The following is a 24,756-nucleotide window of genomic DNA, read 5'->3' on the forward strand; positions in this document are numbered from 1 at the left end:
AGTTTATTAGTCCTACCTTGTCCCTGCCTGCCCTGACTGTTTGACTCGCTTCTGTTCTCAACTGTACCAGTCTCAGATTGATCTCTTTCCTCACTATCTCCCTGGGTCCCCTTCCAATTTAGGTGCAATCCATCCTTCTTATACAGGTCACTTCTACCCCAAAAGAGATTCCAATGATTCAAAAATGTGAATCCTTCTCCCATACACCAGCTCCTCAGCCATGCATTCATCTGCTCTATCCTCCTATTCCTGCCCTCACTAGCTCGTAGCACTGGGAGTAATCCAGATTCTAGATATTACTACCCTTGTGGAACTCCTTTTTACATTTCTGCCTAACTCTCTGTAATTTCCCTTCAGAATCTCAACCTTTTCCCTTCCTATATCATTGGTTCCAATGTGTACAATAACTTCTTGCTGGCCTGTCTCCCCCATGAGAACATTCTGCACCCTCTCTGAAAAATCCTCGATCCTGGCACCAGGGAAACAACACACCATTCTGCTTTTTCTCTGCTGGCCACAGAAACGTCTGTCTGTACCTCAGACTACAGAATCCCCTAACACAATTGATCTCTTGGAACCCGATGTACCCCTCGTTGCTTTGGAGCCAGTCTCAATAACAGAAACTTGGCTGTTCGTGCTACGTTCCAGTGAGAATCCATCACCCCCTACATTTTCCAAAACAGAATACCTGTTTGAAATGGGTATATCCACAAAAGACTTCTGCCCTAGGTGCCAACCTCTCTTACCCTTCCTGGAGTTAACCCATCTATATGACTGTATCTGAGAATTTCCCCCCTTCCTATAACTGCCATCCATCACATACTGTTGCTGTTGCAAATTCCTCATTGCTTCTATCTGTCTCTCCAACCGATCCACTCGATCTGATAAGATTCACATCCAACAGCATTTATGGCAGATATAATCCACAGTAACCCTTAAACTCTCTTTAAACTCCCACATCTGACAAGAAGTAAATATTACTGCAAGGGCCATTTTTGCTCCTTCACAATCTACAGACCCAGAAAATAACACCGTCTTATTCCTCTACAAAACACTGCACCAGGTTAAATTAAGAGCTATGGCTTGTATTTTAAGTTTAATCAAGACCTAACTTTCTCCAAAAACATATAATCCAGAAAGAACCCACTGTCCTCACTAATACAGCCTCTCTCTTGGACAGACTTAAAACAACAATAAACTTATCTGATTCTGTGTTGTGAACTTCACCCAAAACGGTTCCTCCAAGATTAGATGTGAAATTCACTGTTTGTTAATTTTCCCAGATGCACTCTGACGTCCAGCGACACATGAATTCAAAAACAGCAAAGGCAGTAACTGTGCAGGTTCTCTCTCTCTCTCTCTCTGTCACTCTCCTGCACTGTCCTCACCATGTGCTTCCTTTGTCTGCTCTTCTCCCTTTACAAACTGCTGTTGTTTTGACTTTTTTTTTGAACTCCAAACCAACTCAAACTTTGTTGGTGATACAAATAAAAGAAATAGGAAAATAAGAAATAGGTTATTCAGTCCCTCAAGCCTGACCTGCTATTCAACAAGATCATGGCTGATTAGCTCCAAGTCTCCAGCCAACTCAATGTTTTACTTTGTCAAAAAACTTCAACAGATTTTTTTAAAACATTGTCAAAGAAGGTGGATTAATGCCATTTAATGCCAATCCATAAGTGACCTGGAGAGGGCAGTGGTAAGCCACCTTCCTAAACCACTGCAAAGACCTTAAGATGCAGGCTATCCAATCTAAGAGACTTGTCAGCTTTTCGTTCCAAAAGATTTCCGAGGACATTTTTCCTAGTAATGGTATTTGCTTTAAGTTCATCCCACCCTTTCATCTCTTTACTGTCATTTATCAATGAGAAGTGTTCTTACTCTTCTACATGAAAACAGGCACAAAAAAACTGTTCAAATCATTCACCAACTCTATTAGCGATTTTCCATACTCTATGTCTGAAGGATTAACACTAGCTTTAGTTATTTTTCCACTATTCAAATACTTGTAAAATCTCTATTTTCTGTTTTTATATAATTAGCTAACTTTCTCTCATAATCTGCTTTCTGCCTCTATTATATTTTAAGTCATTCTTTCCTGGGTCTTAAACTCTGACATATCACTAATTTTGCAGATTTGTTCATTGAAAGAAACAATTTAATACTACCCTTGACTTTCTTATTTCGCCATGGGTGATGCATTCTTCCCCAGCAGCCTTTATTTCTCACCAAGATAACTCATCACTGAGGATTATTAAATAGCTCCTTTAAAAAAATTGGTGAATAGCAAAGTTTTTTTTCCCTAGGGTCGAGAAGTTCAAAACGATAGGGGCAAATTTCTTAAGGTAAAAGATTTAAAAGAGACTTAGGTGGCTCATCTGTGGAATGAGCTACCTGAGGAAGTGGTAGATGCAAGTACAGTTACAACATTTAAGACATTTGGATATTTACATGAATAGGAAAGGTTTCGGGGGATATGAGCAAAACACAGGCAAATGGGACTTATGGAACTTGGTCAACATGGATGAGTTGGACCGAAGGATCTGTTTCCATGTTTATGACTGTATGATTGATCAATATTCATACCATTAGCACCATAGCACAGCTGCACACCATTTCAGATGGAGTTTGGCCACAGATCAGCCATGATCTCATTGAATAGCAGAACATGGTCGAGGGGGTGAAAGGCCTAATCCTGTTCATGTTCCTATGTTCCCATGCAAGATTCCCTCCCAAGTCTCATACCTTCTCAACTCAGTACTATATCTTGACTTGGCAAAGAGACTCTTCCAAACAACATGGTTCTATTTTACAATTTTTTTCTCTGTTGCTGAATCAAATTCCTGAAACTCCCCCACCTCTCACAGCACTGAGAATATATCTATATGACATGAACTATAGTGGTCCAAGAGGGCAGATCATCACCACCTTCTCAACAGCAATTAGGAGGGACATTAAATACTAACAGTCAGTTACATCCACTTCTCATAAATGAAGGGCAAAAAAAACTCATATTTAAACAGATTTTCTCGTTACTTTTAAAACAGGATTAAATAGTTGCTTGAAAAAATATACTAAGGATAATGGAGAGCAAAACTGGGATTTCACCAGTGGAGAAAAACCAGACTCGATGGGCCTAATAAACTGCTGCTGTTATAAAAACTTCGTCATATTAAAGCAAGCAGTACAGAGGCCTACCTTAACGCAAATGAGGTATCACACTGTAACTCGCATTCCTCATGCTTACACTTTGGAATATTTATAGCTACTAGTCATAACAGTCTGCGAGTTTCAACAGTAAGTTGTCATTGAGAATATTCAACTTTTAAATAATCTTTCAAGTAGTGTGGCTCACAGAAACCAAAGGTCGAGCCTTTATGCAATAGGTACATATTTTTCTGTGTGCAAATTATCAGTTGTGAATCATAGAGTCATACAGCATGGAAACAGGCTGTTCAGCCCAACTCATCCATGTCAACCAAGTTTCCTAAAATGAATTAATCGCATTTGCCTGTCTTTGGCCCATATCCCTCTAGATCTTATGGTCTTAAGGTCTTAAATCTTTCATATCCACACAACTATCCAAATGTCTTTTAAATGTTGTAACTTACCACTGCCTTTGACAGCTTGTTCCATATATGTACCACCCTCTGCATGAAAAGGTTACCCCCTCAGGTTCCTTTTAAATCATTCCATTCTCACCTTAAACCTATGTTCTCTCATCTTGGACTCCCTTACTATGGGGAAAAGACCCTGGATATTCACCTTATCTATGCACCTCATGATTTTATACACCACTTTCAGGTCACCCCTCAGCTTCCCACACTCCAGGGAAAGAAGTCCCAGCCCATCCAGCTCTCTGTATAACTCAAATCTTCCAGTTTTGGTAACATTCTTGTAAATCTTTTCTGCACCTTTTCTAGTTTGTTAATATCCATCCTGCAGAAGGGCCACCGATCAGAAATGAAAGAATTCCTCTTCATCTTTTGTCTTCACTTGGCTACTCCTTATTCTGAGGTTATGCCCTCCACTCCAAGACTTACCCACAAGTCAAGCTCTCTGCTTTTACCCTACCAAAAACTGTTATTTTCCCAGATGAACACTCCTGTTACAATTGTGTTATTTGCCACCTCTACCAGTATATGTAGAGATAATTATCTGATATCATGGCTTATCCATTGAGCTAGGAGTAGAATGTGCACGGCAGAGCATCTACAAAAGATCACTCTTCTTAGATAACAAGATGGTTTATTGCAAGATAGTGGTAAGTACAACTATGTTAGGACAAGCATAATTACAAGGACCTCAGGGTCCCTCCAATAACTAGAATAGGACTTCTCATCTCCACCTACAGCTCATGTGTAACATCAATAGAATGGGAGGAGCCAATGTAGAATTCAGAGTAACAATGTAGAATTCTGCAGAGTAATCCCCTGCAGAACTATTGTCTTACGCAAGCAATTCTATTTCACAAGTTGGATTTACTTTTTCCTGAATTTTGATCCAAATTTCCTGGGTGACAAGTGATGATATGTTATTGATACTGTGACTTGGAAGTAAGGCCAATGAACAGGTTGCAGGCATGTTTGAAAGAGGTGTAAGACTGTCTGAGCATACTTCTTTGACCTTATCTTATGTGGGAAATTGGTCATCTGGTGTCAAGATAAGTTAAAAATATTCATAATGAAGCATTGGATTCATTGAAAAGGTTTATTAACTTCAGCAATTTAATTTGAAAATATACCAGTATTTACAGATGCTATCAGTCCTAAATATATAATTCATTGCTCTGAAAACATGGAGCTCTATTGCCGCAGAAATACAGGACATAAGAATGAACAATATATGTACCTGTTCTACTAAATTTACTGCTCCTACAATAAACATATCCAGTAATCAGGTGAGGGAAAAAAGCTACTTGATTTGATTCTCACCAATTTGCCTTCCACAGATGCATAAATGATGACTTATTGACACTTGTATTCTACAATGAACAACACAGTAAAATATCGTAAAAAGCTTTAACTGTCACCACAATCTGGCACCATTTTGAATAGTTAAAGAATAAAAAGATATAGCTAAAAGAAAGAATCCATCTTCATTCCACTACCTCTGCCACAATTCGTGAGCTCGCTTACCAAGGGCACCTGCGCCAGATCCACAAGATCACCACTCTTCAGGCATCATCTCTTTGTCGCAGGGCACATCTCACCAACACGTCACTAATGGGGGGTGCCTGTTGGACCTACACTCATCCCACAACCGTGCGCCCCTACTCTGTTGTCACTACCAGGCCAATAACCAGGAGTCCTCGGCTCTGGCCCACCACAATCAGGAGCTACTGCTGCCACCTTGCTGATAACCAGAAGATCCTGGCTTCAGCCCTAACACAACTAGGAACTGCCACCGCTGCTTCATCAATAATAAACAGTCACTATACAGTCCTCATGGAGACTAAATCCTGTCTTCGCATTGAATATACCCTCCACTGTGGAATGCAATACCACCATATCAAATGGAATAGACTTCAAATAGATCTAGCAACTCAAAACTGAGAACTTGTAAATACAATGGGCAATCAGCAACAATGGAATAATACTCTAATACAATCTGTAATCTTTAAAATAAGTATATTCCTCCACTGTACCATTACTATTATTTTGGGGCAGCATGTGGATCAGTGGTTAGCACTGCTGCCTCACAGCGCCAGGGACCTGGGTTCGATTCCCGTCTCGGGCAACTGCCTGTGTGGAGTTTGCACATTCTTCCAGTGTCTGTGTGGGTTTCGTCCAGGTGCTCTGGTTTCCTCCCACAGTCCAAAGTCGGTCAGGTTAGGTGAATTGGCCATGCTAAATTGCCCATAGTGTTAGGTGCACTAGTGAAGCGGGTGGATTGCTCTTCGGAGGGTCGGTGTGGACTTGTTAGGCCAAATAGCCTGTTTTCACACCGTAGATAATCTAATCTATTAAACGAGAGGATCAACACTGGTTGAAGAAGATTGCAGAAGCAACAACAGACATTCGTAAAAATGAAATATCAGTCTGTTGAAGCTATAACACAGGAACATTTGCATATGGTATAATCAGCAAGTGATAGATAGAGCTAAGTGTTTCCACAACCATTGGATTAGATCTACATTTTGCATTCTAGCCATATCCAGTCACAAAACGGTTGTGGAGAATTAAACAACTCACTGGAGGAGGCAGCTCCACAAATAGACGCATTTTCAATGATAGGGGAGCCCATCTCATCAGTGCTAAAAGTAACACTGAAGCATTTGCAAACTCAGCCTATCAGTCTATTCTCAAACATCAGTGAGGTGATGGAAGGAATCATCAACAGTGATATCAAGCAGCTCTTGCTTTGAAATAACCTGCTCAATAAACTTGAATTTGGGTTCAGCCAGGGTCATTCAGCTCCTGACCTCCTCTCCAACAAGAGAAAATCTAACTAACTATGTCCTCTAGACATTCAGTGACATTCATGCGTTATAATCAAAAGTAAAAGCCATGGCTCCTAGTTACAGGGTCAGTGTGGATCCAGCACAGGAACCTGAAAGTTTGGAAAAGAATGCTAAAGTACTACATTTTATCTCTCATGTTAAAGAACTCAGAAACATGAGCAAAGAGGTGATTGTATATATTCAAGATGTGGACAAATAGGAGAATGTCAATATAGTGTGCATAGACATGAGTATTTGTAGGAAGTATATGAGATGGCTTGAGAAAATAAGAAATTCTCATATAACATCAAAGAGAGAAAGATACCATATTACCATCATATACAGCAGAAATTAGAGGGAAATATTGATGGAGGGGAAGTGAAGGAAAAAATGAATAAAGGATATAATTGACCAAATACATTTGACTTCAGGAACGTGCAAGGGCAACACAGGTCAGATAGATGCATGGCAGTCAGACTTAGAAGTTGTTGCACCAGTCAATGAACAAACAAACAATATTTTAGGGGCTCCTTCACCAAGCACAACAATGGTTCAAGAACTGCTTTCTTTGGACAGTATTGATATCCAATAAATAACAACCAATGGTCCCATATTCTGAGAAGTTTAGCAATATTGAAACTTGAAATGCAGACACATTCATGTAATTATTTTTCATTAAATTGTAATTTTATTTTAGAAAGTATGCCCCACTAATATCACTTCTACGAAATGGTATCAAATAATGCTAATTATTATTGGAAAGCTTGGTGAAAAATATAGTATCATAAAATCCATTAAAATAATAACAATTTCTCAATTACTAATTTCTTAGTGTAAATGGTTTGTTAATTTTCAAAAAAAGCAAGAATTGTAGGATTTGTATTTTACTCAAATGACTTTCTATGGAAAATTGAAATTTTGAACAAAAAATATGAGAAACAACCCCCCCCCATGAATTTAATTAACACTGGCAATCACTTTTTAAACAATCGCTTTATCTAGCATCACAAATTCCACCAGAATGTTTCATGACAAATACTTACAATTCTTCTGTTATTTGCATTTTATTACCATGAGCAAAATTTAAGTAATATTTATTTTGCTATTTATATTGTATTCATCTTCATTCCCATACATATGAAAACAAATCTTATGAATTTTTGATAAGTTGCCAAGACCCATTTTCTACAGGGGAATCCCTTCCATGCTGGTAAGCAATGGAGGTTTTAGTGCACTCCCATTATATTATAATTTTATTAATGACTGCTTTTGTCAGACAAGCTGAAAGCCAAGTGTAAGGCTGTTGATGCTGACTGGAATAGGTATATCTTGCATCACCGACAGTATGTGACTTCAGTTATGTTTGCCCTTTACCAGCATTAGTAACATACATATAGTGCAAAGTCCTTATTTTAACTTAGTTTTCCTGTGTTGACAATGTTTTCTTCCTAACCAAAACTCAAGTTTTGATTTTTAATCAACAGAAGTCAGTAAGTAGTACTCTGTAAACACAGATGAATATGCAGGTACCAAAGATTGCCTTTCAGTTACCTCACTGTGATGACATTGCAAAGACAGCTTCCTACTTGCACATACAGCTGAGGCCAAAATGCTATCCGTGCTGCAATGATAAGTGCAAGTAATGAAAGCAATATAAGTACATTTAAATATCACCTGGAGTTTTACAATCCTGGTTGTTGGATTTTGCACATGCAACTAATCACGGTGGATCTACGTATCACAGCCCAAATACACTGAATTTTTCAAATATAGTTCCAAATCTGCTGGAATTAGGACAGCAAGTAAATTAAACATCATGTGCAAATCAACTCAAACATATGACCTCAAACATAAACAACAGTTGCTACAACACTTTTCTTTTCGGCCATACTTAAGGTTTTGTGGAGCCATGTCTCCCACATTGTTCCTCTTCCACATTGGCTAAAATCCTTCCTTCTGTAAAGCAGATCCAGTACAGATTCCATCAGCGTTTCATTTTTCTCATCTCTTGCTTAACATCAACAGCACTCTCAGTCAAATTTCGAGTTCATTCAAAGAGAAGTGACTTTTAAAATCCAAATCAACACCATCTCCTACATTGAAACGGAGAGTATTATGCTCTAAACTTCCTTTTTTGAGCACTGAAAGCCGCCAAATTTGAAATGATTTAAAAATAAACAGAATTACTGTCTCCGTACAAGCAGCATTTCCATGAGCTCAACTGGTAGGAAGCTGACTCACAGATGTGAATAGTTCGGCAACAGCTGCTCACATCTGCAATGTCCGGGCACTCCTGGAATGTCATGCGAATGATTGGAAAATATTTCTGACTACGAAAGAACTAGAACACTGCCTACAAGTTGACTTCAAAGACAGGATCTGCCACATCAGCAGTTTGTGCATTCTGCTTCTTTCAAAGCATTCAGCTACTCCTCTTCAGTGTTCTCACAACCTCCTCAAGCATAAAGAGCATACAGTCCACGCAGCAGACAGATGACTTATTTACACTGAGGAGGGGAAAGTATGTGCTGTTATTTACACGTGCACACACTGAAAACCGTGCGAGGATTTGTTGATGATAGCAAGGCTGCCAATTGAACTAAATCAGATTTTTTGGGGGGAGAACTATTAAATAATTCAAGTGCAAGATTTTTTCACCGCTAAATTTTTTTCCCCCAGTTCCTTCTATCTTCCTTTCCTGAAGGCACTGATTCTTGATGGGGTGGGACTCCATCAGTGTTATGAGCCATCCGGTACTACACCCAAGTGACCACTCATCATGTGTCAAGTCGGGGCTGGGAGCATTTACAGGCCATTCAACTATCGAATTTAATTCAGCCATGCCTGATTCTGTTCTCGTCAAATGTCCACACACATCCAATTTCCAGCTGGGGATCACCCGTAGCAATCAGCAACAGGAAGGCTGGCTGATTTTTCTAACACTTCACTGCCAAAATTTACTCCTCTTTATTTACATAAGAGGCTCTTGCTGTTCAGTGTGTACTGATAACACAATTTAATGTTAAGTGTTTTTTCCAAATCTGCACATTCATTGTAAATGTCAATCTGTTAACTATCCGCTTGCTGAGTCAAGGGAAATAAAACTTGGAAGTCCAGTTCTTTAGGTCCAAACAGTGCCTATCCTGACACTTCAAAACCATAGATTCCTCTGCCCTAATACTCTTCGTATCTGCTATTTTCTCTTCTTTGATAGCAAGATGGAATACGGAAAAGCTGTTATTGAAAACAAAGCACTCACATTTTCTTAATATATCAGTTTGTTAATGCAGTACTTGAAGGTGCTCACTTTTCATTTCGTTAATCTGGCACTTTAGTTATGTATATATCAGTGCAAATTCATATCAGCATGATTGCAAGATTCATTATGAAGATGAAAGTAACTTCATGATAACATGGGTAATGACGTCCCCTCAGATCAAAGAATTACATAAGTGTTATGGCCATTTGGCTCATTGTGCCTGCACAGACTCGTTCAATGAGCATTGTTAACCTCATGCCAACCTCCTGTTTTTTCTCTTCCCATTTCCTTGCTTATTATTTTTATCCAAAATATGCATCCATTGTCATCTTGAATGCTTCCAGTCAGTGCATTCCATAGGTTGACTACTTACTGAGTTAAAAAAGGCTTTTCCTCACATCATCCTTGCTTCTTTTGCAGATCATTTTAAAATAATAATGTTAGACATAATATTGTTGAGAGTCATATCCCCAATGTTGTGAATCATCCTTTTGACTTGGAAAAGATAAAACTGTACTCAGAGTTTGTGAAGGAGAGATCACCCCAAATCGTTACATGCATAACTGCCCATGCCAAATAACAATCTAACCTCATTGTTTTAGAACATTGAACATAGAACAATACAACGCAGAACAGGCCCTTCGGCCCTCGATGTTGCGCCGACCTGTGAACTATTCTCAGCTCATCCTCCTACACTATCCCAAAATCATCCATGTGCTTATCTAAGGATTGTTTAAATCCCCCTAATGTGGCTGAGTTGACTACATTAGCAGGTAGGGCATTCCACGCCCTTACCATTCTCTGCGTAAAGAACCTGACTCTGACATCTGTCTTAAATCTATCACCCCTCAATTTGTAGTTGTGCCCCCTCGTACATACTGATGTCATCATCCTAGGAAAAAGACTTTCACTGTTCACCCTATCTAATCCTCTGATCATCTTGTGTGCCTCTATCAAATCCCCTCTTAGCCTTCTTCTTGCCAATGAGAACAGGTTCAAGTCTCTCAGCTTTTCCTCATAAGACCTTCCATCCAGACCAGACAACATCCTGGTAAATCACCTCTGCACCTTTTCCAATGCTTCCACATCCTTCCCAAAATATGGGGACCAGAACTGTACACAATATTCCACATGTGACCGCACCAGCGTTTTGTATAGTTGCAGCATGATATTGCGGCTCCACAACTCAATCCCTCTACCAATGAAACCTAACACACCATATGCCTTCTTAACAGCACTATCCACCTAGGTGGCAACCTTCAGGGATCTAGGTACATGGACTCCAAGATCCTTCAGCACATCCACACTACCAAGAATCTTTCCATTGACCCAGTACTCTGCCTTCCTGTTAATCTTCCCAAAGTGCATCACCTCACATTTACCTGCAATGAACTCCATTTGCCACCTCTCAGCCCAATTCTGCAGTTTATCCAAGTCCCCCTGCAACCTGTAACATTCTTCCACACTGTCCACTACTCCACCGACTTTAGTGACGTCTGCAAATTTACTAATCCATCCACCTATGCCTGCGTCTAAGTCATTTAGAAAAATGACAAACAGCAGTGGTGCCAAAACAGATCCTTGTGGCACCTCAGAATGAATATTTTACATCAACCACCACTCGCTGCCTTCTTTCAGAAAGCCAGTTTCTAATCCAAACTGCTAAATCACCCTCAATTCCATGCCTCTGCATTTTCTCCAACAGCCTACCACATGGAACCTTATCAAAGGCTTTAGAAAAGTCCATGTATACCACGTCAACTGCCCTACTCTAAACATTCTTACACAGTGGCGCAATCCTGTAAAATACTGCTTTTGCAGACATTAAAGGTTGGCTCTTCACCAATCAAGCAGATATAAAAAGATATAATACCATTTTGCAAAGAACTGGAAGGTCGCCTAGTATCGTGGCCAACTTTCACCACCAGAGATTTACCTAATTTCTGTTCGCACAACCCAATTGTGCGCAAATAGAAACTCTATGACACACATAGCCATAAAACAAGACTCGCCAAACTTCAAAAGTAGCTATTTCACCGTGAAATGCTTTGGCATGTCCTGAGATGAAAGACACTATCTGACTGAAAGATTAGTTTCCTTACATAGGAGAGTCTGGTTTATATCCAAAAATGCCATCTGCTCACAACATCATAATGGAAAAGATCTGCCCATCAAACATATTTTCTGGGAAAAAGGTGGCCTTGCTTTATTCAATTGCCTTTCCAATGGTAGCCATCCTGTGATCCTCTAAAGAAATGTAATTTTCTCCAATCATGGCTGGAATTCCCTCCATAAAGACATTGTTGGTCTACCCATAGCATATGGACTGCAGTGGTTCAATGATGCAGCTCACCACCCCTTCTCAAGTGCGACTAAGGACAGACAATAAGTGCTGGCCAGCCAGAAATGCTAATGTTCCATGAATGAATAAAAGAAACAGCTCTCAGTCACAGTTTCTCATCATCAGTACCTCCATGATTTTTATAATGCCACGGTCACTATACTCTTGAAACTAATGGTTGAATGGGTTGTGGGATTGTGTGGTAAAATATTGATCCATTTAGATGTGGAAGGTCTTAGACTTCCTATTCCAGTGTTGCCTGGGCACAGGAAGATGAGTCACATCCCTTATTTCTAATTACTGTCTCGTGATGGTTGCAAATAGCATTCATGTGTTGACATCTGATCAGGCCAGAATGCTGGAAATGAATACCAGCGATAGGACATCTGAAATAATTAGATTAGATTACTTACAGTGTGGAAACAGGCCCTTCGGCCCAACTAGTCCACACCGACCCGCCGAAGCGCAACCCACCCAGACCCATTCCCCTACACCTAATGCTAGGGGCAATTTAGCATGGCCAATCCACCTAACCTGCACATTTTTGAACTGTGGGAGGAAACCGGAGCACCCAGAGGAAACCCACGCAGACACGGGGAGAATGTGCAAACTCCACACAGTAAGTCGCCTGAGGCGGGAATTGAACCACTGTGCCACCGTGCCGCCCATAATGGCAAGGGAAGTTTTGTAACAACAAAGCTGTACATTAAATATAGATATGTTTCAAAAGTATAAGGATTTGCAAGAACCACTTTCATTTAGTCGTACTTTTACAAATTCAAACACAATTCAAAAACAAGCAGCTGGAATGCCAGATAACTATGTATAAAGGTCAGATATTTCCACTATAACATGCATTACATAACTCAGCAGTTCTGTTATCCATATTAGAAGTCTGCACAATTTGTATGCAAGGCTAATTTTATGATTATGTTTCTAAGTAAATGTACACAGCTTTTGTTATGATGCATTATTTATCTCCTCATAGCTATTTTTAAATTTCAAACCACATTCTCCCAAAGCCCAAAATAAAATTTCCTGAGAGTAAAGCAACTGAGCAATTTATAATATCTGCGAACCCACTTCCTGCCCTTCACAAATTGCCAGAAAATAATTAAATGTCTATTGTAGAACAGACATGAGTAGAACTTTAACTACTGAGAGGGCACAAAGTGGGTATGGATTCAAATGAAGGGGAAGAGGTTAAAATCATTAGGATTTGCACCTGGTCAGAAACCCAGCCAGGTCCTATTCACGTCTGAGTTTAACCAAAATACATTTGCAGGTGAGCAGGAAATTTTTGTGATCTTGTAGAGTTGTCAGGTAAGTAATTTAAATATTAGAATTGGCAGTTAATTGAACATAGCAAACAGGAGCACAAGTGGGCTAATCATCCCCTTCAGTTTCCCATTTCAACACGTCAGGGCTGATTTTCTACTTCAATGCCATTTTCTTGTACTATCCCTCGAGACCTTTAATATCTGAAAATTGAGCATCCAAAGCCCTCTGGAGGAGAGAACTCCACAGATTCATCAACTGAGTGAAGAAATTCCTTATCTCAATTTCAAATACCCTGCCCCTTATTCTGAGACTGACCCTTTGGTTCAAGAAGCATCCACCTTCAACCCCAAAGTCAGGTGAAACATCCTTCCTGCATCTACACTATTGAGTTCTGTAAGAATTTTGTCTCTTCCAAAGATGTTTGTTCCTATTCTTGTATCAGTTTCCTCAATTTCTCATCATAAAACTGTCCTGCCATTCCAGGGATCACTTTGGTGAACCTTTGCTGCTCTTTTTCCATGGCAACTAAATTATTCCTTCGTTAAGGAGAACAAAATTGTACAAAATATGCCACGTAGGCTCTCATCTAAACTTTATCCAAATGCAGCAATATTTCTTAACTCCCATACTCAAACCCTCTTGCAATAAAAGTCAACATGCCATTTGTCTTCCTAACTGCTTGTCACAATTGTATATTATCCTTCAGCAACTTATGAACAAGGTCCTTTTCTCACCAGTTAAGAAATATTCTGCTCCTTGTAGCTAGCTACATCTGTCAGACAATCCACTGTTATGGTCTTCTGACATATTCACAGTAGGTCATTTGCAATCACTCTTGATGTCTATCATTCAGCTATCGAGTTCAAAGAAGATTTGTAGCTCAGGTTGAGGTTCTGGATGTAGGTTTGCTCAGAGCTGGAAGGTTCGTTTTCAGACGTTTCAACACCATACTAGATAACATCTTCAGTGAGCCTCCAAATGTCATCTACAAAATACTTTGCAAGAACGGTAACAAACACTACATTGGACAAACAAGCAGAAAACTAGCCACCAGGATACATGAACATCAGCTAGCCACAAAACGACATGACCCACTCTCACCAGTATGCTTACATACAGATGAGGAAGGACACCACTTCGACTGGGACAACATCCCAGGATAAGCCAAACAGAGACACAAAAGAGAATTCCTAGAAGCATGGCATTCCAACTGGAATTCTATCAACAAATACATTGACTTGGAACCCATTTACCACCCCCTGAGAAAAAGAACAGGAAATGACATCACCATAGGAAATAACATCACCAACCCAAGAAAACTCAAAAATATAAATAGAAAGCGGGCTACACCACCAGTGCTTCATTCGGAGGCTCACTGAAGACGTTACTTAGTATGGTAACGAAACATCTGAAAATGAACCTTCCAGCTCAGCGAGCGAACCTACATCCATCATTCAGCTATGGCTCAGTTGACCCCCTTACCTTGGACATAGAGGCAAACAGGCTGACCTGCAAGAGAAAGGTCAAGCAAAGAATGGTACAAATATAGCTTTAGGACCGAGACCTACAACACTTGCCTTTGAGAATGGATGCCGACAGGAATGGAGCCCTCAGAACATGATTCAGCAGCAGAGGAAAATGAAATCAAAATTACTTCACAACTTGAGTTAATTGGCTATTGACCTGCTGCTAAGGGCTTTGTTTTCAACTCCAACAATTTTGTAAAGTAGAATTTTTTGTATGAGCTCAGGGAACATAGGAATTCATAGGCACAAAAACAGGGCTAATTTGGGGTTAGAATGAGGAATTTTTTCCCTTTTCTTATCACCAGTTTATTGTAACTAGTACAAACCTAAGGTTAAAGTACGTTAAAAGTAAACTTAAGGTACGGTAGGGGAGTTTAACCAAAGAGAATGCCCGGTGTGTGGAACATGGGAGTTCCAACACTAAGCCAGCCTTGTCTGGGGGTCCAAGATGGACCATGTCCAGAGGGACACCATATTCAAAATTCTGGATAAGGTGGGGTGGGGGGGGGAAACATATATAATGACACCCTCATCCTGTTTGCCACCTTCATGTGTGGACTGCATCAAGCTGTGCGTAGACCCTCCATGCGCAAACACCAAGTGTCACCAAGTACTGAGGTTTTACCTGTCCCTGGTCTCATGAAGCATGGGACTAGCCTCATTGCTGCAGAACACTCTAAGTAGCTGGACTGTTCCGTATCACCTGTCCTCCGTGGAGAAATTTGCAAAGAAAAATCTTTTTGACCACAAGTCCATCAGGAAGTGGTCAGCACATAGCATCCTTGAGACCTTGCAGGAAAAGAATCATGTGAATCCCGTTGGGTTGTTTTTTGAGCAGACTGTCAAAGTCATCTGGCAGAAAACCTAATCACCATAACTTTCCAACAAGCACCAAGGCATCGCTTGGCTGGTGAGAAGGGCACTACCTGCGAGATCCTTTTGTAAACTATGTCACCACATCTTGCCCTCAAAGTGTCGGGGATGTGGTGATAGAGACTGTCACACAGTCTCTACCTGGAACGTGCCTTTGCAAAGGAGGTGTGGAGACAGATGCAGTGATTTTTGTCAAAGTTTGGCCTGAGCAGCTTAGTGATGCAGGATGCTGTGCTCTATGGTTTGTCCTCTAAGACAGGCTCCAAGACAAACACTGACTGTGCCTGGAAGACCATCAACTTGAGAAAGAATCTCTTTGAGCTGCCTGAAACTTGTTGGTCTTCCAGAGCAAGAAGCTGACCTCAACCAAATGTTACAGACTGGTATATTCCAAAGTCCAGGACTACAAGCTGAGGGACACACTAAAACTTAGTTCAGCTGCTAAAAAGCGCAATGGGGAGAAAACCACCATCTTCTGGTCTTACTGCCAAAGTTAAATGGGGATCTGTTCAGTTGTCAGTTATTTGATGCCTCAAATATATGTAAATATAGTCTTGCATAAGAAAGAAATGTCTTGGCTTTGTTTGTTGGAAAGAGTCAAACTCCAATGTTTGTTTAGAACATAGAACATAACAGTGCAGTACAGGCCCTTTGGCACTCGACATTACGCCGATCTGTGGAACCATAGTGAAGCCCATCTAACCTATACTATTCCATTCTCGTCCATATGTCTATCCAATGACCATTTAAATGCCCTTAACATTGTCGAGTCTACTACTGTTGCAGGCAGTGCATTCCACGCCCCTACTATTCGCTGAGTAAAGAAACTACCTCTGACACCTGTCCTATATCTTTCACCCCTCAATTTAAAGCTATGTCCCCTCGTGCTAGCCATCATCATTTGAGAAAAAACGCTCTCACTGTCCAACCTATCTAACCCTCTGATCATCTTATATGTCTCAAATAAGTCGCTTCTCAACCTTCTTCCAAAGCTTCCCTATTTTTCCTGTAATGCAGTGACCAGAACTGTATGCAGTACTCCAAATGTGGCCGCACCAGAGTTTTGTACAGCTGCAGCATGATCTCATGGTTCCGAAAATCAATCCCTCTACCAATAAAAGCTAATATACTGTATGCCTACCTGGGTGGCAACTTTCAAGGATCTACGTACCTGGACATGGAGATCTCTCTGCTCACCTACTCTACCAAGAATTTTACCACTAGCCCAGTAATTTGCATTTCCGTTACTCCTTCCAAAGTGAATCACTTCACATTTTTCCATATTAAACTCCATTTGCCCCCTCTCAGCCCAGCTCTGCAGCTTATCTATGTCTCTCTGTAACCGACAACATCTTTCATCACTATCCACAACTCTACCGACCTTAATGTCATCAGCAAATTTACTAATCCATCCCTCTATGTCTTCATCCAGGTCATTTATATAAATGACAAACAACAGTGGACTCAAACCAGATCCTTGCTAGTAACTGAACTCCAGGATGAATATTTGCCAACAAACAACACCCTCTGTCTTCTTTCAGCTTGCCAATTTCTGAACCAAACCGCTGAATCACCCTCAATCCCATTCCTCCATATTTTGTGCAATAGCCTACCATAGGGAACCTTATCAAACGCCTTAATGAAATCCATATGCACCATATCAATCACTTTACCCTTATCCACCTGTGGTCACCTTCTCAAAGAACTCAGTAAGGTGTTTGTGAGGCACGACCTACCCTTCACAAAACCGTGTTGATGATCCCTAATCAATGTATTCCTCTCCAGATGATTATAAATCCTCTCTCTTATAACCCTTTCCAACACTTTCCCCACAATCGAAGTAAGGCTCACAGGTCTTTAATTACCAGGGTTATCTCTACTCCCCTTCTTGAACAAGGGGACAACACTTGTTATCCTCCAATCTTCTGGCATAATTCCTGTAGACAATGACGACTTAAAGATCAAAGCAAAAGGGTCGGCAATCTCCTCCCTGGATTTCCAGAGAATCCTAGGATAAATCCCCTCCGGTAAAAATAATGACTGCAGATGCTGGAAACCAGATTCTGGATTAGTGGTGCTGGAAGAGCACAGCAGTTCAGGCAGCATCCAAGGAGCAGCGAAATCGACGTTTTGGGCAAAAGCCCTTCATTCTTGACGAAGGGCTTTTGTCCGAAACGTCGATTTCGCTGCTCCTGGGATGCTGTCTGAACTGCTGTGCTCTTCCAGCACCACTAATCCTAAATCCCCTTCGGCCCAGGGGACTTATCTATTTTTACACTTTCCAGAATGGCTAACACCTGCTCCTTGTGATCCTCAATCCCATCTGGTCTAGCAGCCTGTATCTCAGTATTCTCCTCAACCACACTGTCTTTTTCTTGTGAGACTAGTGACAAAAAGTATTCATTTAGCACTTCCCCTATCTCCTCTGACTCCATGCACAACTTCCGATTACTATGCTTGACTGGCCCTAATCTTATTCTAGTCATTCTTTTATTCCTGATATACCTATAGAAATACCTAAGTCGACATTATTTCTCATGTCCTCTCTGGCTCTTCTTAGCTCTCTCTTTAAGTCTTTTCTGGCAAACTTGTAACTCTTAAGCACCCTAACTAAGCCCACTTGACCTAACACTGCTGGACCCGACACTACCTCACTGCTTCTACCCTCCACCCCTCCATGGTTTGTTTCTCCAGGTGCTACTGCACAGAATCAAACTGATCCAGACAATGAATAAAGTACACTTTTAAAATTTTTTTAAAGTGGAAATTCTGAATACTCCATGTGACCTAGAGGGAGTACATGCAAGAACTACCACTGGCTACACAAGCTTGAGTTCTGTGTTTTAAATGTTGAGGAGCAGTCACAGTTACAATTGAGAATCAGTGAAACAAATGTTGATAGCAGTTCAAAGATGTGGTCAAACCACAAGTTGGGGCAAGCCATCAGATAGGGAATGGGGTGACCACCAGGCAATCCAAGAGTAACAAGCAGGTAATACAGGAGACCCCAGAGGTCCCACTGACTAACTGGTTTGCAATTCTGAATTCTGGTGGGGAAAAAAAATTGTACTTCAAGAAAATGCAGCAAGAGGCAAGCACTTGGCACCATTGGTGGCCCGGACATACAGAAGAGGAGAAAGGAAAGTGGAAAGCCAGCATTGGTAAGGGAATCTTCAGTTAGGTGAGCAAAAGGAATTCTGTGGTCATTGACATGCCTCTCCAGTACTATAGTCATAGATGTCACAGAAAGGCTGCAGAACTGACCTCCAAAGGGAGAGTGAGCAACCAAAAGTCATGATCCACTGATACTACAACCTCGGCAGGAAGGGTATATGAGTCTGCAATAAGGACGGAGAGTGCTCAGTAAGAAATTAGCAAGCAGGACCTCAAAAGTACTAACTTCTGGATTACTCCCAATGCCACTTGCAATTGAGCACAGGAATAGGAAGATAAGACAATTGAATGCATGGTACAAAGATGGTGCACGAGAGAAGGCTTTAGATTTCTGGGACACTTATGTGTTGAGTCAGGTTGGATTGAGGGGTTTCAGCTCTGAAAGGTGGGAGGAGTTGTCTGGTCTGAGGGAAATTAAACCATGGAGGGGTGGAGGGTAGAAACAGAGAGGTAGTTTTAGGCCCAGCAGTATTGGGTCAAGTGGGCTTAGACTCTCATCTGGGCAGGGAGGATTGTCAGGGGTACATAGCTATAATGGTCAAGGGAGATGAAGTTGGGAGGTATCAGTTTAATAATTACCTCAGAGTTACATAGGTTTTTATGCTTTTCCTGGGTTATTATTAAGCTCCATAGTCCAGACCCACCTAAGTTTCTGACTTAAAAAGGGTTTTCTCACAAAGTCCTAGGTACAGGGGAATAGTCCATTGGAAGTCTCAATTTCTCAGGCAACTCCATGGAATTTGATGAATCAAAGATCCCACAAAGATCCCACATGATCCCAATGTCCAAGTAGTGAAGGCAGCGTTTGTATTGAGTATAGGAGTTGGGAGGTCATGTTGTGGCCGTACAGGACGTTGGTTAGGGCACTTTTGGATTATTGTTTGTAATTCTGGTCTCCTTCCTGTTTGAAGGATGTTGTGAAACTTGAAAGGATTCTGAAAAGGATGTTGCCAGGGTTGAAAGATTTATAGAGCCTTAGAGACGTACAGCACAGAAACAGACCCTTCAGTCCAACCCATCCATGCCGACCAGATATCCCAAGCTAATCTAGTCCCATTTGTTAGCACTTGGCCCATATCCCTCTAAACCCTTCCTATTCATATGCCTATCCAGATGCCTTTTAAATGTTGCAATTCTACCAACCTCCACCACTTCCTCAGGCAGAAAATGTTGCCATTTAGGTCTCTTTTATATCTTTCCCCTCTCACCCTTTACCTATGCCCTCTAGTTCTGGACTCCCACACCCCAGAGAAAACACTTTGTCTGTTTATCCTATCCATGCCCCTCATGATTTTATAAACCTCTATAAGGTCACCCCTCAGCTTCTGGAATATAGCCCCAGCAGAAAATGGGGGAGATACTAAATGAGTATTTTGCATCAGTATTTACTGTGGAAAAGGGTATACGCATAAAGGTGGATAAATCACCAGGATCTGATCAGGTGTACCCTAGAACTCTGTGGGAAGCTAAGGAAGTGATTGCTGGGCCTCTTGCTAAGATATTTGTATCATCGATAGTCACATGTGAGTTGCCGGAAGACTGGAGGTTGGCTAACATGGTACCACTGTTTAAGAAGGATGGTAAGGACAAGCCAGGGAACTTTAGACCAGTGAGCCTGATGTCGATGGTAGGCAAGTTGCTGGAGGAAATCCTGGGGGACAGGATGTACATGTATTTGGAAAAGCAAAGACTGATTAGGGATAGTCAACATGGCTTTGTGCATGGGAAATCATGTCTGACAAACTTGATTGAGCTTTTGGAAGAAGTAATAAAGAGGATTGATGAGGGCAGAGCGGTAGATGTGATCTATATGGACTTCAGTAAGGCGTTTGAAAAGGTTCCCCATGTGAGACTGATGAGCAAGGTTAGATCTCACGGAATACAGGGAGAATTAGCCATTTGGATACAGAACTGGCTCAAAGGTAGAAGACAGAGGGTGGTGGTGGAGGGCTGTTTTTCAGACTGGAGGCTTGTGACCAGTGGAGTGCCACAAGGATCGGTGCTGGGTCCTCCACGTTTTGTCATTTACATAAATGATTTGGATGCGAGCATAAGAGGCACAGTTAGTAAATTTGCAGATGACACCAAAATTGGAGGTGTCGTGGACAGCGAAGAAGGTTAACTCAGATTACAACAGGATCTTGATCAGATGGGCCAATGGGCTGAGAAGTGGCAGATGGAGTTTAATTCAGATAAATGCGAGGTGCTGCATTTTGGGAAAGCAACCCTTAGCAGGACTTATACACTTAATGGTAAGGTCCTCGGGAGTGTTGCTGAACAAAGAGACCTTGGAGTGCAGGTTCATAGCTCCTTGAAAGTGGAGTCACAGGTAGATAGGATAGTGAAAAAGGCGTTTGGTATGCTGTAAAGGTCAGAGTAGTGAGTACAGGAGTTGGGAGGTCAAGTTGCAGCTGTACAGGACATTGGTAAGGCCACTGTTGGAATATTGCATGCAATTCTGGTCTCCTTCCTATCGGATAGATGTTGTGAAACTTGAAAGGGTCCGGAAAAGATTTACAAGGATGTTGCCAGGGTTGGAGGACTTGAGCTGTCCAGAGAGGCTGAACAGGCTGGGGCTGGGGCTGTTTTCCCTGGAGTGTCGGAGACTGAGCGGTGACCTCGGAGAGGTTTACAAAATTATGAGTGGCATGAATAGGATAAATAGGCAAAGTCTTTTCCCTGGGGTTGGGGAGTCCAGAACTAGAGGGCATAGGTTTAGGATGAGAGGGGAAAAATATAAAAGAGACCTAAGGGGCAACTTTTTCACGCAGTGGGTGGTACCTGTTCGGGATGAGCTGCCAGAGGATGCGGTGAAAGTTGGTATGATTGCAACATTTAAGAGGCATTTGGATGGGTATATGGATAAGAAGGGTTTGGAGGGATATGGACTGGGTGCTGGCAGGTGGTCCAAAGGGTCTGTTTCCATGCTGTATATCTCTACGACTTGAAGTCTGTGATATGCCAATGATGCTCTGATCATCAGATTATTTGGACAAATGTTTATTTACATGGGCTTTGGTGATACTTATAAGTTTGGAACTTTAAAGGTATTAAAACTGTTTTTATCAATGTAATACCTTTAGGATTAAAGTTACAAACCAATATTTTATTAATATTTAATATTTCAAATATATAGAATTAATTTCTTCTTGAAAAAGTTTTTGAGTGCACATTCAACTGTCAATATTAGGCTCACTGCTTCTCAGTGAGTGAATGGGCAGCCTCATTTTGGCTGGCGGGGTGGTGGGTTACGGCACTCTGAGGTATGGAGGGTTGTTTTTTGTTTCTCCACATTTTTCGGGATCACCTGCCACAGCTCCCAGAAACACCAGGCTCTAAAACAAAATTCCGAAATTATGGGACACTTTCTTACAGGCTTGGTTTGTAGAACTGGGATTTGCCCTAACTCTGCTGTTCCAATCTCGAAATGAACAGCCAGGCCAATGTAAAACTCTGGATAAATCACTAATGTGTAAAAAACATATTGCCAGTACTTTTATCCTTTGAAATAATAAAGAACTGTCGGCCACATTACAAGAGAAATTTAAATGCAACATTAGGAACAATGAGCAGAGAAAAACAAGTAATATTTCCCAAAGTCTAATAAACATGGTCTCGCAGAACAAGTCGTGAAAAAAACCAAAAAAAATTAACTTCTTCCACTATAATCTGAAATTTAATCATTCTTCTAATTCTTCACAAGTTTATATGAAAGAAATTCTAAAGTATAATTATTTGTCAAATTTGTGCAATGTTATGTTTAATAACTTCATTTATTTTTTTAACTTCAAATTCTCATTTAATGGGAATTACCTTGCAATTCACATGGATTTTGTTTTGCAAGTCCATCTGTGGAGTGTTTATTGCCATGCAACTTGCAATGGGAATTTGTCTGAGGAAATAATCTGGAAGCTGATTTGCTTTTCCTGCAAACCAGAAGTCAATTCACTGAAAATTTCTCACAATTATTCTTCTGAATATAACTTTTAAATGTTATCTTTTCAGTAGTGTCTCTCATGGCATTGACTTATGTGCAAATGATTAACCTTCACTGTTCCTTTGATGCTGATTACTAATGGTACCTGAAAATCAGACAATGACGTAAAGTAATATTTTCCTGCCGAGCAAGTGAAACCCCTCAGGAAGTTACAGGGAAGGTGGAGAATGTGAATGATAAGGCAAGGTTATCCTGAGAACAGAAAAAGTCACCTCGGCATGATTTCCTGTGGACTAAACATCTTTCTGTTGAAATTTTAATACCATTTTGTTAGGAACCGCTCCAAACTGGGCTTACTTTTTACTTTTGTATTGTTCCTATCAGGAAACTTTGCAAAAACTCATTCAACTTGACAAGTCATGAAACAGTTGTCCACCAGTGACCAGTGAGGAAATATTATCTGATATTTTAACTTTCATTCTCAGACTTGTTACCCTAACACAATACATGACTCTGTCATGCAAGATCCCATTTACTCTGCACAGTGTAAATTCCTTACTCATCAGGAAATCTTATTGAGACTACTTCAATTATTCTCTTCATTGTTCATTATGCTGAAGGCAATCCATGATATCACATCATGACAAGACAATTAAGTGATCCACGAAAAGGAAGAGAATTCCCACTTTCCTTTGATAAAAGCATCAAAGTATTATTTTGTGAAGTGAGAAGCTCACCAGTGTGCATTTACCTGAAAATTATGAAGAGGGGCAGGACACTGGGCAGACATCTACATCCACAGCACCACCCCTACCCCCACCATGTTTTTCAAGAATCAAACTACCTCTGCCTTAAGAATGTTCAAATATTCTGCTTTGACCACCTTTTGGGGAGGGTAGCAAGCATTCACAACCCTTTGAGAGATAAAACATTTCTGCTCATCTGTCTCAAGCAGCCCTTTATTTTGAAAGAGTAACCCCTATTTCTACATTCTCCCAAAAGTGTAAATATCAGTTCAATATTCACCTTTTCAAGACCCCTCATGTTCTTATACAATTCAATCAAGTGAACTCTTATTCTTCTGAACACTAATGGATACTAGCATAACCTATCCTCATGAGAAAATCTGCCCATTCCACTAATTTCAGGCATTAGCTTAGTTAGCTTTTCTGGAATTTTCCAATGCATTTACATCCTCCCTTAAAACAAACGCTCTGCACAGTAGTCCAGTTGCGATCTCACAAATACTCTGCATAACTGAAGCATAGCCTCCTACTATTATCAATTTTCCTCACAGTAGGTTAAAACATTTTATTTGTTTTATTAATTACTTGTTATACCGACATACTAACCTTGTAACATTTGGAACTCATGCATATCTATATGGACTTCAGTAAGGCGTTCGACAAGGTTCCCCATGGGAGACTGATTAGCAAGGTTAGATCTCATGGAATACAGGGAGAACTAGCCATTTGGATACAGAACTGGCTCAAAGGTAGAAGACAGAGGGTGATGGTGGAGGATTGTTTTTCAGACTGGAGGCCCGTGACCAGTGGAGTGCCACAAGGATCGGTGCTGGGCCCTCTACTTTTTGTCATTTACATAAATGATTTGGATGTGAGCAAAAGAGGTACAGTTAGTAAGTTTGCAGATGACACCAAAATTGGAGGTATAGTGAACAATAAGAGGGTTACCTCAGATTACAACAGGATCTTGACCAGATGGGCCAATGGGCTGAGAAGTTGCAGATGGAGTTTAATTCACATAAATGCGAGGTGCTGCATTTTGGGAAAGCAAATCTTGGCAGGACTTATATACTTAATGGTAAGGTCCTAGGGAGTGTTGCTGAACAAAGAGACCTTGGAGTGCAGGTTCATAGCTCCTTGAAAGTGGAGTTGCAGGTAGATAGGATAGTGAAGAAGG

The 24,756-nt window shown here is 40.8% G+C and overlaps 1 protein-coding gene across 6 annotated transcripts in view; it reads right to left on the minus strand.

Annotated features, from left to right (window-relative positions):
- gjc2 (gap junction protein gamma 2) overlaps positions 1 to 24,756 on the minus strand; it is a 237,751-nt gene that overhangs the window by 101,162 nt on the left and 111,833 nt on the right. The window contains exon 1 of one of the 6 annotated variants that reach the window (XM_043690802.1): positions 8,641 to 8,905. The exons of 4 other annotated variants lie outside the window; for them this stretch is intronic. The gene's annotated coding sequence lies outside the window, so the exon portion shown is untranslated. One more of the 6 variants, XM_043690799.1, reaches the window with a different exon arrangement.

Source organism: Chiloscyllium plagiosum, chromosome 5, assembly GCF_004010195.1.
Source record: "Chiloscyllium plagiosum isolate BGI_BamShark_2017 chromosome 5, ASM401019v2, whole genome shotgun sequence".
In the NCBI taxonomy this organism is placed as follows: Eukaryota; Metazoa; Chordata; class Chondrichthyes; order Orectolobiformes; family Hemiscylliidae; genus Chiloscyllium; species Chiloscyllium plagiosum.